At 38.8% G+C, this 15,678-nt stretch overlaps 1 long non-coding RNA gene across 1 annotated transcript in view; it reads left to right on the plus strand.

Moving 5' to 3' along the window:
• Nucleotides 1–15,678, plus strand: part of LOC120410027 — a 270,677-nt gene that overhangs the window by 86,345 nt on the left and 168,654 nt on the right. Inside the window, exons 4-5 of the long non-coding RNA XR_005601950.1 lie at nucleotides 13,518–13,544; nucleotides 13,922–14,024. This is a non-coding gene — a long non-coding RNA (uncharacterized LOC120410027). The remainder of the gene's footprint in view (nucleotides 1–13,517; nucleotides 13,545–13,921; nucleotides 14,025–15,678) is intronic.

Consider the following 15,678-nt stretch of genomic DNA (forward strand, 5'->3'; position numbering starts at 1 on the left):
GATGAGAAAGGTGCATTGTGTGTGACACTACACGTTTCTGTTAAATGGTTTTGAGGCATTATAGCTTGGATACGCATTTTTTAAAAAAAAATTAAAATTTTATTTTTATTTTTATTTATTATTTTCTTAACATTTAAATAGAGGTTTGACCTGGAGTTGAAGGAGACAGATGGTGTCTGATGGCAAAGCTTTGACCCTGACAGTGACATTGTATTTGGCAAGAAACCCATTCTGTCTAGTTTCATGCGAACATACTGGACTGTTTCAGTTTTTTTTTTTTTTTCCAAATGAAGTCATCATTTGTCACTGAGACTGAAGGGAAGACTAGATAAACCTCTGCATTGTCTCAGAAAAAAACAATTTTATTGATCATATATGCTAACATTCAGTTCTTTGTGCAGGCAGACAGTGCTGTGAAGGAGAAACAAAAGGGCAAGCAAGGCTGTATATTGGGTGAAAATAGAACCCAAATGCAGATTGTTTTTCACATATATGAGCAAAACTCAGAGACTATGGGAAATGTGCAGTGCATGAAAGCTGGCTGTGTGTGAAACCAGATGGGTTTGTAGCTGAAACAGTTCTACTTCTGAGGATATCGAAAATCTGCCTTGACTTAGTGCAGCCTACTCCCTAGGGGTGTTCCTCAAGCAATTCTGGGTCCTGGGGCAATCTCAGGATTCTCCTGGAGCAGCTTGTTGCTAAACAATGAAATGCACTTATTTTTCTAAGACAGAATGTGTTGACATTTCCTTCTTGCAGGAAACTTGGAGGTGCTGTGTTTTGACTTCTGTTTAGAATGAAGACTTGTTTGAAAATGTAGGAAGTTCCTCCCTAGAGAGCAGAATGTCCAAGTCTCTATCAGCTGTTGCAGAACAGTGGTGCTTTCTGGAAATGGAGACCTTATGCCAGATCAGTGCCTCAAGGGCAAGAGAGAAGCATCATCAAGTCACTTAAGCAGACCATCTCACAGCTTCTCCTGTAGTCTTGCTCTTCCTTGACAAATGACGGCATTTTCAAAAAACTTTGGTATTTTTTCCTTTCCTAAGGCAAGTTAATGAGCACACAATGATTATCTTGCCGTGGTATCTCAAGCTGAAACAAAGTGTCTGAAATATCTGCAAGCAGGTGAAGTTAGAGTTATGCCCTAAGTTGTGTTGAGCTCTAATTTAGAGCTAAGTGTTGAGCAATAGATTAACTAATGGGGGTCATTCATTCTATATTACAAGTGTGTTTCTTACTCTCAGATAAGACAATTTTAAGAATAATCATTTGTATCCTTCCCCTGACTCTCAAATTGAAGTAGTAATAAGAAATTTTGGGTTGGGCACTAAAAAAACCTTATTTTTTTTATTATTTGAAATTGGATTGAGGATGGCATTTGAGTACGAACTTTTATGCTGAAGTGTGTCTGAGGTTGAGAGTGGCAGGTATAAACTACCACCTGTGAGACACCTGTAGCAGCAGCTAAAGGACAGGGGGAATCCATTCCTTTGCTGAGTCTCTGTTGAGCACTTTTGCTATTAGACTGCAGGTGACATACTCTTCCAAGTTCTCAAACGTGGAATTTGCTATTGTTTCTCCAAACTTCACAGCGCTGATCATGGAGAACTGTCCATTAAATCATCTGCAGTCAACTGACTGACACATCACGTTTTAATTAGATCACTTACAACAGTCCTTATGAACAAATTCCATTGTAAATTTTCCATTTAGGAAGTGCTATCTATGTAATTTCAGATATTTCCCTCAAAGATAGTGTAATTACTTTCTCCTTTATATGTCTAATTGCAAATTTATCTGTAATAAAAATCATGTTACCAGCATCTAGTATCAGTATCAGTATCTGGCATGCCTCGGATTCCACCATTGAGGCTGTTGTCATTTAAAAAAAAAAACCTGCTGAGTTAAGAAAGAAAAGAAAAATCTCAAACAAGATAATGTACATTTTGTTTATTTATGGTACAGTCATGCACCTTTAGAAAGAATTATGAGGTCTGTTCTTCTCTCTAAGAAACTGAGTGATGAGGCATGTCTGAGACCCACTCTTGTTATCAGAATTTGAGTGGGTAAAAGCTCTGTGTTTTAGGTGTAAAGTTTTGTGTTTATGAATCATTTTTCTGTGAACTGGTACTTTCCCACAATGAAGCAGCTGGCTGAGAGTACAGTTTTCCCTGCATTAGACGAGATCATTGGTATCCAGGAAGATTTTCCCTGGATGTTTTTCAGCACTGCAGGGATGGAGAGGTCCCTTGGAAGCTCTTCGTGCTGATACATAAGTCAGGCTGTCAAGAGCTCTTTGCTATGTGTTTTTGTAACTTCCATAATCTGTAAACCATACTTGTGTGGTCAAAGTATAGCTGAAGCGGAAAGGAGTGTTTGTGAGCTTATGACTGGACTAGCTGCAGTTTCACAGAAGAAAACCAGCTTTATCTCTCTAATCCTTCTGCTGGCAGGCAGGACATGAAAAATGAAGGTAAGACACTGTACCTATTTATTGCTTAATTTTTCCCTATAAATTCTAACCTTGTGGTTGGAAAACCCAACAAAATCCAGTAATTCTCAAATGTAAACAAGTAGAAAAATAATACTCCTGAGTGCAGGAGTTTGTAAGTATCCAAACCCTAAATATGTTAACACAGCTGCATGTCATGTGATTCACTGCAGTTCTAACACAAAAATATGTGAAATGTTTGAATACTGTAAATTTCTGATGATTCCCTAACTGAACAAGAACAAAGCATCTATTAAAAATCCAAACGGAATGAATAAAGAGTTGTGCTGAAATGATATAAACAGCTCTTTTCCTTAGCTAATACTTAAAAGTTCCAACTAATGCCCTCCCACAGTAAAGCTGTGTAAGCTAGAGGTCTTGCAATGCTTTCTGAATGTATTACTCTGCCAGTGAGCGATCCAGCTGTGTTTTAAGGCATTCTCATAATCTGTCTGGGTTTTTGGGGAGGTCAGTGTGCCACAGTTCAGTGAGCGGCAATTTCTTAAGATGTTGCTGAACAAGGTAGCACAGAACAAGAGATATTTTGACTGTGCCAGTGTGGTATTTCAGCTCACATAACTGCTGCTGCTGGTTACTGAACGTCTTGTCTGTCTTTATGCAGTGTGTTCTGAATGCAGCTCCACGACTGAAGCTGTTTGTGTCTCCTGGGCAATGGCTGGAGTTCTGTGCACTCCAATTATGCCCTCAGCCATAGCTGGGTTCCCATGGCAGGTAAAGCAGTGGTGAGGATACCGTGCATGCGACATTTGGAAATTAAAATTCATCGTTAGTCAAGAAGCTAATCAGTACACTTTGAATGCCTTAAGTGGAGTGAAAAGCACACAGAAAGTCACAAAAACATGTCAGAAAGAAAAAAACAATAGCTTAGAGAAGTATTAGTGGAATTGACTCAGTCTTAAGTGATATCTGCGTGCCAGGTCTTCTTTCAAAGACATGGTGTTTTTCCCACATAGCTACTGTTTAGTAATAAATCTTATAACCTTCTGCAAATAGCTTCTTGCCCCTGAGCAATAAATGCAAGCTTCAGCTATAATGATAACTGCTGGAGATTAGAAGTTAAGCCTCCATGAAATAGCGAACAAAGGAAATGAAAGTGTATTCAGTAACATTTACAAAATAATTTAAATTCCATGCAATTTCAAAAGCAATGTTTCCATGTGTTAATAATGTTGAACAAAAAATAACACTACTTTCACTTTTTCTTTTTTTTCCCTTTTAAATATATTTCCTTCTCATCTTACTACTTGAGTAAAAATGTCATTTCTTGGTTTAATCCAGCTCAACATTTCTTAAAAGGCATTTTGTGAAGCAAACTTTTCTACTTCATAAAATTTCTGTCATATTTTCAACCTCTGATGCTGAGAAAAAGGTGTCACCTCCTAGTTATTTGGTACGTTCAAAGAAAATGTTGCCAAAATATATGGTAGTTGGTGTTGGCTTTTAACAGGTTTTAACTGTCTCTTCCCAGAAAAAGCATACTTGGAATTAAATTTCAGCAAGGTCAGTTATATAGTCACAGCATCTTTTCTTAAGCTAGGATCTGTCTTCTGGGACAGGGATTGCTTTGACTCATCCTGTTATTCAGCAAATGTGAGTGACTAGTATTACCTGAAAATGTTCAATATTGATTCTCTATCATATTAGAAATCATTGCTTCTGATAAATGTATTTAAAATATATTTTTCTACTGCTATCACTGCCAAGAATCCTGGGCTGCATCAAAAGGAGCGTGGCCAGCAGGTTGAAGGAAGTGATTCTTCCCCTCTGCTCTTGTGAGATCCCACCTGGAGCACTGCATACAGTTCTGGTGTCCCCGATACAAGGAGGACATGAAGCTGTTGGAGCAAGTCCAGAGGGGACCTTGGAGTTGATAAGAGCATCTCCCCTACAAAGATTGAGAAAGTTGGGGCTGTTCAGCCTGGAGAAGAGAAGGTTGTGTGGGGAACTCAGCAACTTTCCAGTATCTGAGAGGGTCTGCAGGGAAGCTATGAGCAACTTGTTCCAGTGGGAGATGCTCCTGCACATGGCAGGGCTGATGGGGACTAGATTGTGTCTAAAGCCCATTGCAACCCTGTAACATTCTATGATTCTGTGATTGTGATATCTCTATGGATGTGCTAAACTTACCCAACAGAGGGGCCATTTCTTCACAAGCCTTCATGAATTCAGGTACGTGATACTGTATTTTGCTGCTTGTCCAGCCAATGCCTTGTGGAAATAGTGCCAAGATGCAGAAAAGAGAAATGAATAGGAATGGTGTGAAGGCTGGATTTTCTCCAGAACTTTTCTGTAAATCAGGCAGCTGATCTGAGATGCAGTGCCTTGATGCTTCAGGTATACAATAATTTTCAAATATGTATACTGCCATGAGCATATGTGTGATCAACTAGATTCATAGTATGTAATAAATCTTATCTAGAAGAGCTTGGTGTTATATTTACTAAAATTTTTGCTTTGCTAGAGGCAGGATATTCCTGTTTGAAGGGTTATTCTGTCTCAAAAGAGTGTGTACATCTTCTAGGAAAATACGAGAAAAATATAGTGTCAGAAAAGGTCACTTCTGGCATCGAGCAAATTATTTAGGGTAATTTGATTCCTATCTATCAGAAAATTTAATCTGAGGATACTGCAGCGATGGGAAGGAGGTAGGCCTTCTACCTCCTCTCCTAGTGGTTAGGCTGTTCATCTGCAATGATGGATGCTGTGGTTCAGTTCTGCTCTGGAGATTTAGATCCTGCTGTCCTGTCTCTTAGGACTGGACATGAACAATTAGCAGCAGTGAGGACTGCTGCAACATGTTCTCATTTGTTCCTCTTTACACTTTTTTGCTTCAGAGGAGCTGTCTGTGGGTCTGATGCCCTCTCTGCCAGGGGCTTGTGCTAATCAGCTGGCTTTAAAGATGTTCAGTTTGGTGGTGGGCCACTGAACTGTTGCAGGCAAAGTGAACCATTTTCAGTGCAAGGGGTGAGAACCTGCCTCAAAATCGTCCAATAAGTAGTCACACAAGCAAAATCAGATCGTAGCTCAAACCCATGCCCTGTCCAATCAAGACAGGAGTTTGAAGTTGTGTTCCTAACTCCTCATAGGAGTATCTCAGCAATTACTCTTTGTAAAATTCCAAAATGGAACTGGTCCAATAAGCCACTTCATGCAAACTACTTCAATGATAGTTGAGAGTGAAAGAGCAGTAGAGTAAGAATGATTCTCCAGCCTGATGCTAATGGTACTCACTTTGGAAGCTGTGGTTTCAATACACTAGGAAGGAGACTTAATATAACAAAGAGTGAACTGTATATAAAAGCTCAGAGGAAAATCCCTTTTGTAACAATTTTGTAAGTCTTGTATTGTATTTCCTTGTCTTATATGTTTACATTTGCCAAATGTTTGCATTTTCCAAAAATGCTTCGTCTTGAGACATATGGAACATTTCATGTTAAACAAAGTACAGTGGCCTGGGTGGGGATGGTAGTGGTTTTGGTGTGGAAACCTGGAAAAATTGTGAATTCGGTTCAGTTTGAACCAACATCCTTTTTCAACTGTTTGGCTTGGCAGCTGAACTGAAAAAACAGTTATTTGACAGCCCTAAGCCCTCCTTTGCAGTTGGACCCTTGTGTTTTACTAGGAAAATTGTAGCATTAGTCCCTGGAGCTGTTCAAGCATGGCACAGAGGCATGAAATGGAAATCCCGCTAAAATATAGGGTTGTCTGAATTTTTTGGAACCAGGGGAACTCTGAAATGAGATTAAATGATGGCATCCACAGTATGTGCACTACTGGACTCTCCAAAGACATGCTGCTGTTTTCACAGATTCCCTCTGTCACTTGCTTGCCAAAAAGATACCTTTGATTCCTATGGGAAATATTAGGAGGAAAGCTCTTGACTTGTGTGCATGGTTAGCTGGGAACAGAGACATTCCTTTTTTCAACTTGTTCATTCCATGATGTAATGAGAACATTTTAAATGAGGACAAGCAAATTGCAAGCGCCAAGCTTTTTCCTAGATGCTGCTTATAATCAAACACACCCAACCATGCTCTTAAAGACCTCATAATTAAATGTGCAAAAATGGAGACTTAATTTGAACATGTAAATTAATCACATGTTGTAACAATGGAAATTCATAACTGAAAATCCATTAGCAGACAACGCTGTTCCTCATTCTTTTGTTTACATGTTTATACTAATCACGCAATAGGATTTTTGGTGCATGTCACCCTTTGAAAATCAATTCTGTATCAACTTAGGAGATGTGTTCCCATTTCTATTGTATAGCTTTGCTCTATAAATGCAAATAATTGCAAATTAAGCCCCAAATGTCTAAAGAACAGCAGGAGTGACCATTATTTGATGTATGATGCACATCATGTCATTTCTGTGTCACTACTCTAGGGGTTAAATAAGTATCATGTTTTGGACATCTTAGGAAAATAATAAACAGTGTAGCTCATCCAAAAAACATCTGCTCTTATTTTTTTTTGTTAAATAGTAGACAAATATATTTAAAATGTGTTTTCAATTGTCTGCTAAGAAAATAAGTTTGCATAAAACCCACCCTTTTATCCTGAAAAAAAGATTGTGAATTTACCTTCTGTAGCAATTTAGAAAAAGCCAAAATTTATGCACATTGTGTATTTAGCAAGTAAAGAACTCAGTTGCTGTGGTGGACTACATTAAACATAGATGGATGAGAATGAGGTCAGTGGAGTGAACACAAGCTGTACTCCTCAGAGCTACTGTGCATGCACATGGCCTTAAAGATGTTTATCCAGTGGAAGTCTGTACTTGCCTGTGTATTTCACTGAATGTACATGATAGGCCATGAAGCCTTGCCTAAAAAGCACTTGTGAAAGAAATTTTCACATTTGCATTTTGGTTGAACACTAGCAGCACTTCTATTGGTAGGGTTTACCTGACTCTGTGGGGATCTGAATTCTCTGGAGGGCTTGGGCTCTTTATCACCTAATGGCAACCCTGGTCAGTAAAGCTTTTTTCATTAACTTGGATCAGGCCTTGCAATTCCCCTTGATCAGCTAGTGCTTACTCAGTTGAAAATATTGCCTTGAGCTTTCTCACTCTTGCAGGAAAAGTTCTTCTCAGCTGAACCTCTTCTCTGGTTTTACTGTAAAAATCCAGCTTGATCCTCACTGTCCTGCTTCTTAATGTACTGCGCAGCTGTCTTGCACTCTTGACTTCATGCCACCCACATGTTACACCTCCCAGTTGGTCAGCCACTTCCACTCTGTTGTTTTGTTAATCCTTTTTAAATAACCACTTTTTTATAGAGCTACTTACAGGAAATACCTCTCCAGTAATGCCTCTGAATCACTTACAGCCTAAAATGTTGCCATATACATCTTAAACTTAAAACCCCCTATATTGCCCTATTCTATATGCTAACATCACGTCTACAGACACTGCAGTGAGTTCTGGTGAAAATAAGGAGGAAATTTTAAAAGAAAACTTCTCACCTTCTTGCATAAGAAGTGCTAAATTCTGATGGGAAGCACTTGGACATACATAAGAGCTTGGACTGGTCATCTATCAAACTGGGGTCTAAATAATGAGGGGGAGCCATGCTGCAGCAAAGTGTACTAAGTGTGAAGATAGGAAAGCATTTATAAAAACGCAGCAAACAGCTTTGTGATAATTAGTGGAAATGAGGTCGCAGCCTGTCTTTCTCTCCTACATGAACATTTTCTTTATTATAGTGGCATTGCAGCTTATGACTCTGGGTTTTTAGTGGACCAGTACCATTTCTCGGTTGTTTTTGCTTTCTCTTTTCTCACAGTAAGATGCAACTTAAACTCCTAAACTCAAAACCTCCAAAAATTCAACCCACAAGCCTCAGTGGTATTTGGAGTTTATGTATTCTTTAACCAAAGGTCTTTGCATAACCAGATACTGGTACATTTTTTAGTGAAATTCTTGAAGTTTTGAGCTTAACCACTGCTTCTTGCAGTGATATGCTTGAAAAAATGTCAACTATGTAGCTGTAATGGAGGGCTGTGGAGTTGAGGTATGTCCATTTTCTGGAAGTGGTAGACTGGTGTCAAGGTCTAGATTGACCTCCAGCAGGGTCCTGGCTCCAGCTTGAACAGTCCCATGGTGACATCAGAACTTTGGCATCTATGTTTAAACATTTTTTGTGTTATTGTCATTATTTCAGAGAAAAGCTGGTGATCTGGCATGAATGAATCCACTACATACATATCTGCTGGAGTAAGCAGAGAACTTTAAAGCTTTATGAGCTGAGAATTGCCTCATTCATTTTTCATAAGTTATTGATTCTGAAACTTTTCTGTTGCCTACAGCACTGGACTTGGATGTGTATGGGAGAAGTTCTTCAAATTGTAGCAAAGAGACTTGATTTCTGAGAGAACAAAAAGGAAAAATACAGGAAAATCCTTGTTGGAACCAGAGATACAAAAGTGCTTAAAGAGGCTTGAGAGCAAAAGAAACACACAAAGGGTTTACAAGGCTGGAGTTAAACAGAACTAAGTAGGATTTAGAAAAGTACTTGGAAAAAATAATCCTGAAAAGGAAGAGAACAGCATCCCTTTCCACCCAAAATCAAAAAGGAACACTATTAAAATGTTCTTAAAGTTGTTTTAAAGTATTTAGTTTCTTTTAATAACACTCATGATATGATATGTACACAAAATGATTGTGTGTGTATTGGCAAACCACAGTAGCCTTTTGAATACTCAATCTTCATCTAAGTGTGTTTCAGATCTTTGTGTGATAAACCTCATTTGCTAAATATGGGAGGTTGATCTATTCTATAGCACAGAAGTTGTGTGTGATGTAATGAGAAATCTCATTGTCAGGACCCTCTTACTAAGATATTTCTGAAGCTTTGTGATTGCTTTTCTTCTGGATCCTCTATACAATCGGCATTGCCATTCAGTTTATTATGAAAAACTGTTGGGAGCAACCAGAATTAAATCCAAGACCAGGACTTTATTTCCCATATTTTTTTTTGGACAATATTCTTGTTCAGGTACCATGAATGGGAACATCATCCATCAAGAAGCATAGGGTTCAACAGCCAGAGTCTGGAGCAAAATAATCTGGCACTGTTATTCTGGGCAGTGGATCATTTGTGGCTTTAGACAGACAGAGCACATGATCTTTCAATCTCAGTTTCCCTTTCTGTAATAATAGAGTAATGAGTTCTTACCTGACACAATATTTCTATTTACTATGGACAGATGAAATGGCATGGAAATAGCCTTAATGAGGACTGTTCAAAATCAGAGCATATCCATCATTCGTCATTTAATTGTTTCAATATTTTTAGTGAAGAACCTGAGTTCATAATTGAAGATACCAAAACATTTAAAGGTCGGATTTGTATTCTGGAAAGTATTCAGAATTTCAAGAAAACTACCCCCCCACTGTTTCATTATGAGAAATATTCTAAAGGCTTTCCAAAAGTTTTGTCTTTATGCAGAACCACAGTCTGTTTATTTCTTCATGCCAAAGATGAGGTTTGGCACAGGATTGGCCCATACCCTTGCCAAAAGCTCTCCTAAGAGCACACTCAGTTAGTTTATATTACTACTTTTGAGAAAGGAAACACTAAAGAAACCATATTTTTTACAGTATAAATGTCCTCTGAAGACTGAAAATGCCTCCCTCTGGCCCCACCTCACTGCAAAGGATTAGGGGATGTGAGAGAAAAAGGAGTCCTACAGTCAAAGAGCTTCCTCCGTGTGAGGCCTGGGAGTGAGGACAGCTTCACTCTAACCCTCATTTCCCTGCAGGCTACGTTTTCAAAAAGTTCTTCTAAGTGTGGTTGCCCAAGTGGAGATGACCATGGCTTCGTTTTCAACAAGTCTGGGCACTCTAAACACCTGTTAATTCAAGTGAAGATGGACCTAGGATGCCTCCTGCCAGCACTCCCAAACTACTGCAAGTGCAGAGTACCCAGTGTCAGGTCTGTCCCTTTCCCTCTGTGTCCCTTTTGCACTGATGCATTGCCTTTGCAGCTTCTATAAAAGGCCACTAAGCCAGAGAAAGGCCATGGTTATTCTATTTATACATATAAATAGAACTTGCATATAACTTGCATTTTCTGTGCTCTAAAACTGGTATAATCTCTAACTAATGTCTGGAACCCTGGGCCTCTCCCTGCTACCTAGAATGACACACCAGGCAAAATATTTAAATTTTGACTTCGGCATTCTCTCATATATTTGGGAAAGAGAGACTTGAGGGATCTGCTAACTCTGCTGCAGAGAGACTGCTAATCACTAAACCATTTCATTTAAATGCAGAGGGTTTATTTTTTTACACTTCTATGAAGTCTTGAAATCTGAGGTAATACAAAATTTGAACAAAGAAAGCTTTTGTCATAGAAATGACTGAGTCTGTAGACATATTATGCACAGAGTGAGAGAACATTTTAGGTGATTTTAAGATGATCTGTGCATTGTAAAAGAAAAATGCATCTGTGTATCCATTCACCCACTCAGAACTCAGACTGTACATTTAGAAATGGAAGGCAGCTGTGTATCTGCCTCCTCCTGGGGTGTCCATTCAGCCCATTTCCCATCTGTAGGCTGCATAGGGCAGGCATAGTCAGCTATCAGATATCTCAGCTGAAGCATGGAAAACTTTTTTTTCCATTTGAGTTCCCCACACCATATGGCAGCGAAATTTAATTTTCAAATATGCTTTTTCCCCCCTAATGAAACTGCCACTTCCAGAATTCCATGTTCAATCATTTTGTTCAACCACAATGCCTCTTCCTCATAGGGATGAGTCCAAAGATTTCCATTAGGTGGCTGAATACCTAAATGTTAGGGATGTCTGTGCAAAATCTGCATATTAAATTTGAGTGTCCAGTCTTGCATGGATACTTGTCTTTTCTGTAAGAATAGCTGTCTTTGAGACCTATCAGAATTGCACCAGTGTGGATCAAGCTTCAGTGTCCAGGCCCTTAACACTTTTTAGTGAAAGTTAACACTTGAGTTACAGAGGATTTCCAGTATGATATGAAAATGTGCTGAAAATTCTTAAAGTATTCAGAGGGAGTTATTTTATGATCTGCAATTATTCTCAATACTGGTGTTTCTGGATAGAGTAAAAGTGGAAAACTTTAATGGGTAGATCTTCCTGTCATAACTTCACACTGATACTCACATGTCAGTCCTTGAAGATCTTCATCCTCTTTTCTGCTGTAAATAAGTATTTTGTCTAGTTAACCTGCTGGAGGATTCAAAAAGAAATCAACATGTTCTGTAGACTCGAAGAGTGAGGACTGCTTATTTGTACGTTCTGACCGCCTGCATATTACAGGCCAAAAAATATTCCTCTGTCACATCTGCACTAAGCCCAATTCCTTCCATGTTTGATTAAAATGTTACCTGTAAATGTAAACTTGTGAGCACAATTTCTTTTCTACTGATGCTCATTTTGAAAAACTGTTACTCCTAGCTCAAAATGAATGAAGTGTCATTTCCTATGGCACTGCATTCTCTGGTTTTCTAACAAGGCACAAGCTCCAGCTGGAGCTTCTCCAGTGTGTAGGAAATTCCCAACAGCTCAATATTAGTAGATTCTCTGAAGCTTAATAGGTTATGTTCATACTAAACCTTTAATTTATTGGTACCCCTATTAATACCATTCTGTTCACCCATCCAATGATTTTCCTGTATGCTGTTAAGAACTTAATTGTCTCTGAGGAGCCCGCTTTTATCAGATTTAGTTGGAATTGGTGATCATGTCCCAAAAATTATTGAAGGGATAATATGCATGGGATCACTCATGCAGACAAAGCTTGACTGCATAAGATTTGTTTCCCTAGGAAATCTGGCATGTATGCTGTTAGACATATCTGAACTTCTGTGAATTTTTGGTATTCTATTTTTACTATTCATTAGAGAAGGACAGATAAGAAAGTTTCATCAGATGCAAAACATCATTCCCAGAGGATATCAGCAATGACCAATGGAGCAATTTCTTTCTGACATTCTACCTGTTTCTGGGGTTGTATGGTGGGTCTTTGATAAAAGTATTTGAAATACACTGCCCTGATAGACTGCAAATGAGAGTTAATAAATAGCTTAATTTTTTGTCATATTTTCAAAGAACTTCATGTCAACAGCCAATAGGCAGGATGCAAGTGAAATGTTGAGACTCTGTTTGCCTTCACTTCTGTTTGTATTTGCTGTATCTGAAGATGCCCCTAGATTTTGTTACAAAAATACTTTTCATTTAGAAATTCAGACCTCCTCTGATGTAACCCCCAAATATTTCCATTTCTAAGTGCAAGAAGTTGATCCCTATGTAATTATGAAGTGGTGCCAGATTCTAACCACACTACCTTACCTACCCTAGTCCTTTGGAAATGTTTTACTTGCAAAAACTTTATATACCAAACATGTTTGTTTAATGAAAATGTTGTTATGATAACTGTAAACAACATAGTTTTTATATGACTAATGTTTTCATGAAGTTGGTTTCATTTTCACAGGTCACTGCTTCCTTTTCCAGCCTCACAAACAGTTTTCTCAATCATTTTGGGCACTTAGTGCCTCAGCACTTGGATCTGTGTCATATGATTTGATCTTCTTTTCAGTGTTCTCCTATTTGTCCCTGTCCATGTGCTGTTTTTCTGACACTTTTTTTCCTTCTTGTGTCATTTTATGACAGTGTTTCTCCATTATATGCTTGTTAAAAGAGGTGAGATATCTGGAAAAAAATTAGACTTTGTGTGAAAAAAAAAAGCAACTAACCAATAAGCTACCTAGAAAGTAAGTAGTTTTACTTTTTCTAGTTTCTTATGTGTGCGTGTGTTGTTATCTTAAAATCTACATTCATGACTTTATCTACAACATAAGGCATATTTTGTAAATGAGCTTAAACACTCTATCAAATTGTAATTATTCATGAATAGTCTCTCTTTATTGCTAATGATACGCATCACGCTAACAGAGTCTGATATACTGGTTATACAAATAAAGTTCATCTGAGGTAACACAGTTTATTCCTTTCTCAGGCATCCAGCCTGGATCTCAGCTGCAAAGTAAGTACCTCTCCACATCTCATTACCAAAATAGCAACCTTCTTAATCCTTTGCTGTGAAGAACAAAGGTTCGATTCAGTCTCTGGAGCAGAAATAGGATCTTATTAATGCACTGGCAACTACAGTGTTGTTATTTTTGTTAGAAAAGAGAGAAACAGGAATTTGCTGATATATGTTAGATTAAGGGCTGTTATTGTTTTGAAATTAATTGGATTGCTAGCTGGGCCTTTCTGATGTCAGTTGAAAATCTACAAAATACCTTGTAATTTAATATTCTGGATGAGATCAGGAGCTACTTCCTAGAAATTAATTTCTGTTCTTTGTTCTGAGAGAATCACTGAGGCTATCAGTTAAATGGTGTATTGTTTACTGTGCAGGGAGAAAAGTTTTTGTGTCAGTCTTGCCTGGAGTGCTGGCCTTGCTGGACTCAAACCACTTGCCATCCAGTGGATTAAAGCTGAGACCCAAGACACCAGAGAGGTACCTCTTGCTCAGCTGTTGGGGAGGTCTGTGCATTGGCCAAGTGTCAAGGCTTGAACATGTTACAACTGACGTATGAATTCACATTTTGAAGTGTTAGAGCTCCAGTGATGTTTTATGGAGTCTTTTATTTCTTTCAAAAGATTTGCTGTCATGTAGTGTTGGGCTGCAGGAGGCTGTAGCATTTGGGATCCCTGTGGAGCAGACTCCGTCTCTGGCAGCTCATCAGGATAAAAGTTGAAATTAGGATTGCAGAGAAGAGCCAGAGAAATTCCACTTGGTGAATTAAATGTTATTGAGCTTGAGGACCTGGAAAAGGGTTAGTGATAGATCTGGGTGAACTCTCAGACTGGTATGAATGACTGGCATAGAAGGTATTGCTTAGAGCAAAAATAAATGCAGTGGAACTGATCCATTGAGACCAGCAAAGTTTCTGGAAACGACTGGTGCTTGATAATTCTTAGCGATAGGCAAATGGCATACTCCAAATTACGTGTGGTCCATTGTGTAATTCTGTGTGGGTGTGGACCTTTGCAGGTTTTTGGCCTATGCCGCCTGGCACAAAATGTGTTTGCTTAAGTCTTAGCATGTAGAACTTTGGGTGTTTATCTTCATGTGTATGTGAAAGGTTCAGGGTTAAGTGAGGGAGAACTAACCAGAAACTGAGATCAGCAGAAACATTCTGGATAACTGTTCCCAGGCCTGAGTAATGAAGACCAGTAAGATGGCATTTGCAGTGAACCTCAATTCTCTGCTTCTATTCCTCATGGTTAGGACAAACCCTGTGTTTGGCCTCCAGGAGGTATGACAAAGATATGTCTATTGATGGAGTATGTAGTTTGAGACTTGTGGCTTGAGTGTGTGAACTTTTATTTGTGAGTTGGAAGAGATTTCGGAGCATAGTCTAAGGCAATTTTGAAGTATTAATTGCTAATTTATGCTGATTGTCCATGTCCCCAGAAGGCATTAAGTATCAGGTTTTGATAGAACAGGAATGTTTGAAGTACCAGTAGGATATTTGGGCCCAAGACTGTTCTCTGTTATACCACTGCAAATCTGAGATTCTTGTATTCACTTCTGAGTGACAGAGCAAAGCAGGACTGGACCTGAGAGACGAAGCTGTGAGTTGCCTGTGTGTGCCTTGGGCAGTGAAACAGCTGACTGAAGAAACAGCTCATGTACTGCTTGCGTTTCCCCTTGATGGTTTCCAGCTGTCCTCTTATCCTTGGCATGCAAAACGACATTAATTAGTTTCAGCTTATGAAAATAAGTGAGAGGCAGTGTGTGCTACCCACCTTATAGTGCTGCACATAAACAATGGGCTGCATACAAGCCGTGATCACAAATGCTAAGTGACGTTGTTGTTATTAAGCCAGGGGCTGAGTAAAAAGAAAGTTCCTTTGGTAAAGTAGCCATAGGCTAGATGGTTTCTCAGCCTGTGCAATAGAGGTAGTCATGCCTGCATGGAGGAGATCAGTGTGTATGCATCAGTTTGCATCTGCACCATACATCAGAGTGTCACAGGCATTATGCTTTCACCTCCACAGGTCTTTTAGTATTAACTGAGGCAAGAGAAAGGAAAGAGCTTAAATAGGACAGTAAAAGAAGAAGGCAGTATTTATTTTTTCTTCAACCTGTAAACACATATTTGTAG

Source organism: Corvus cornix, chromosome 5 (genome assembly GCF_000738735.6).
Source record: "Corvus cornix cornix isolate S_Up_H32 chromosome 5, ASM73873v5, whole genome shotgun sequence".
Lineage (NCBI taxonomy): Eukaryota > Metazoa > Chordata > Aves > Passeriformes > Corvidae > Corvus > Corvus cornix.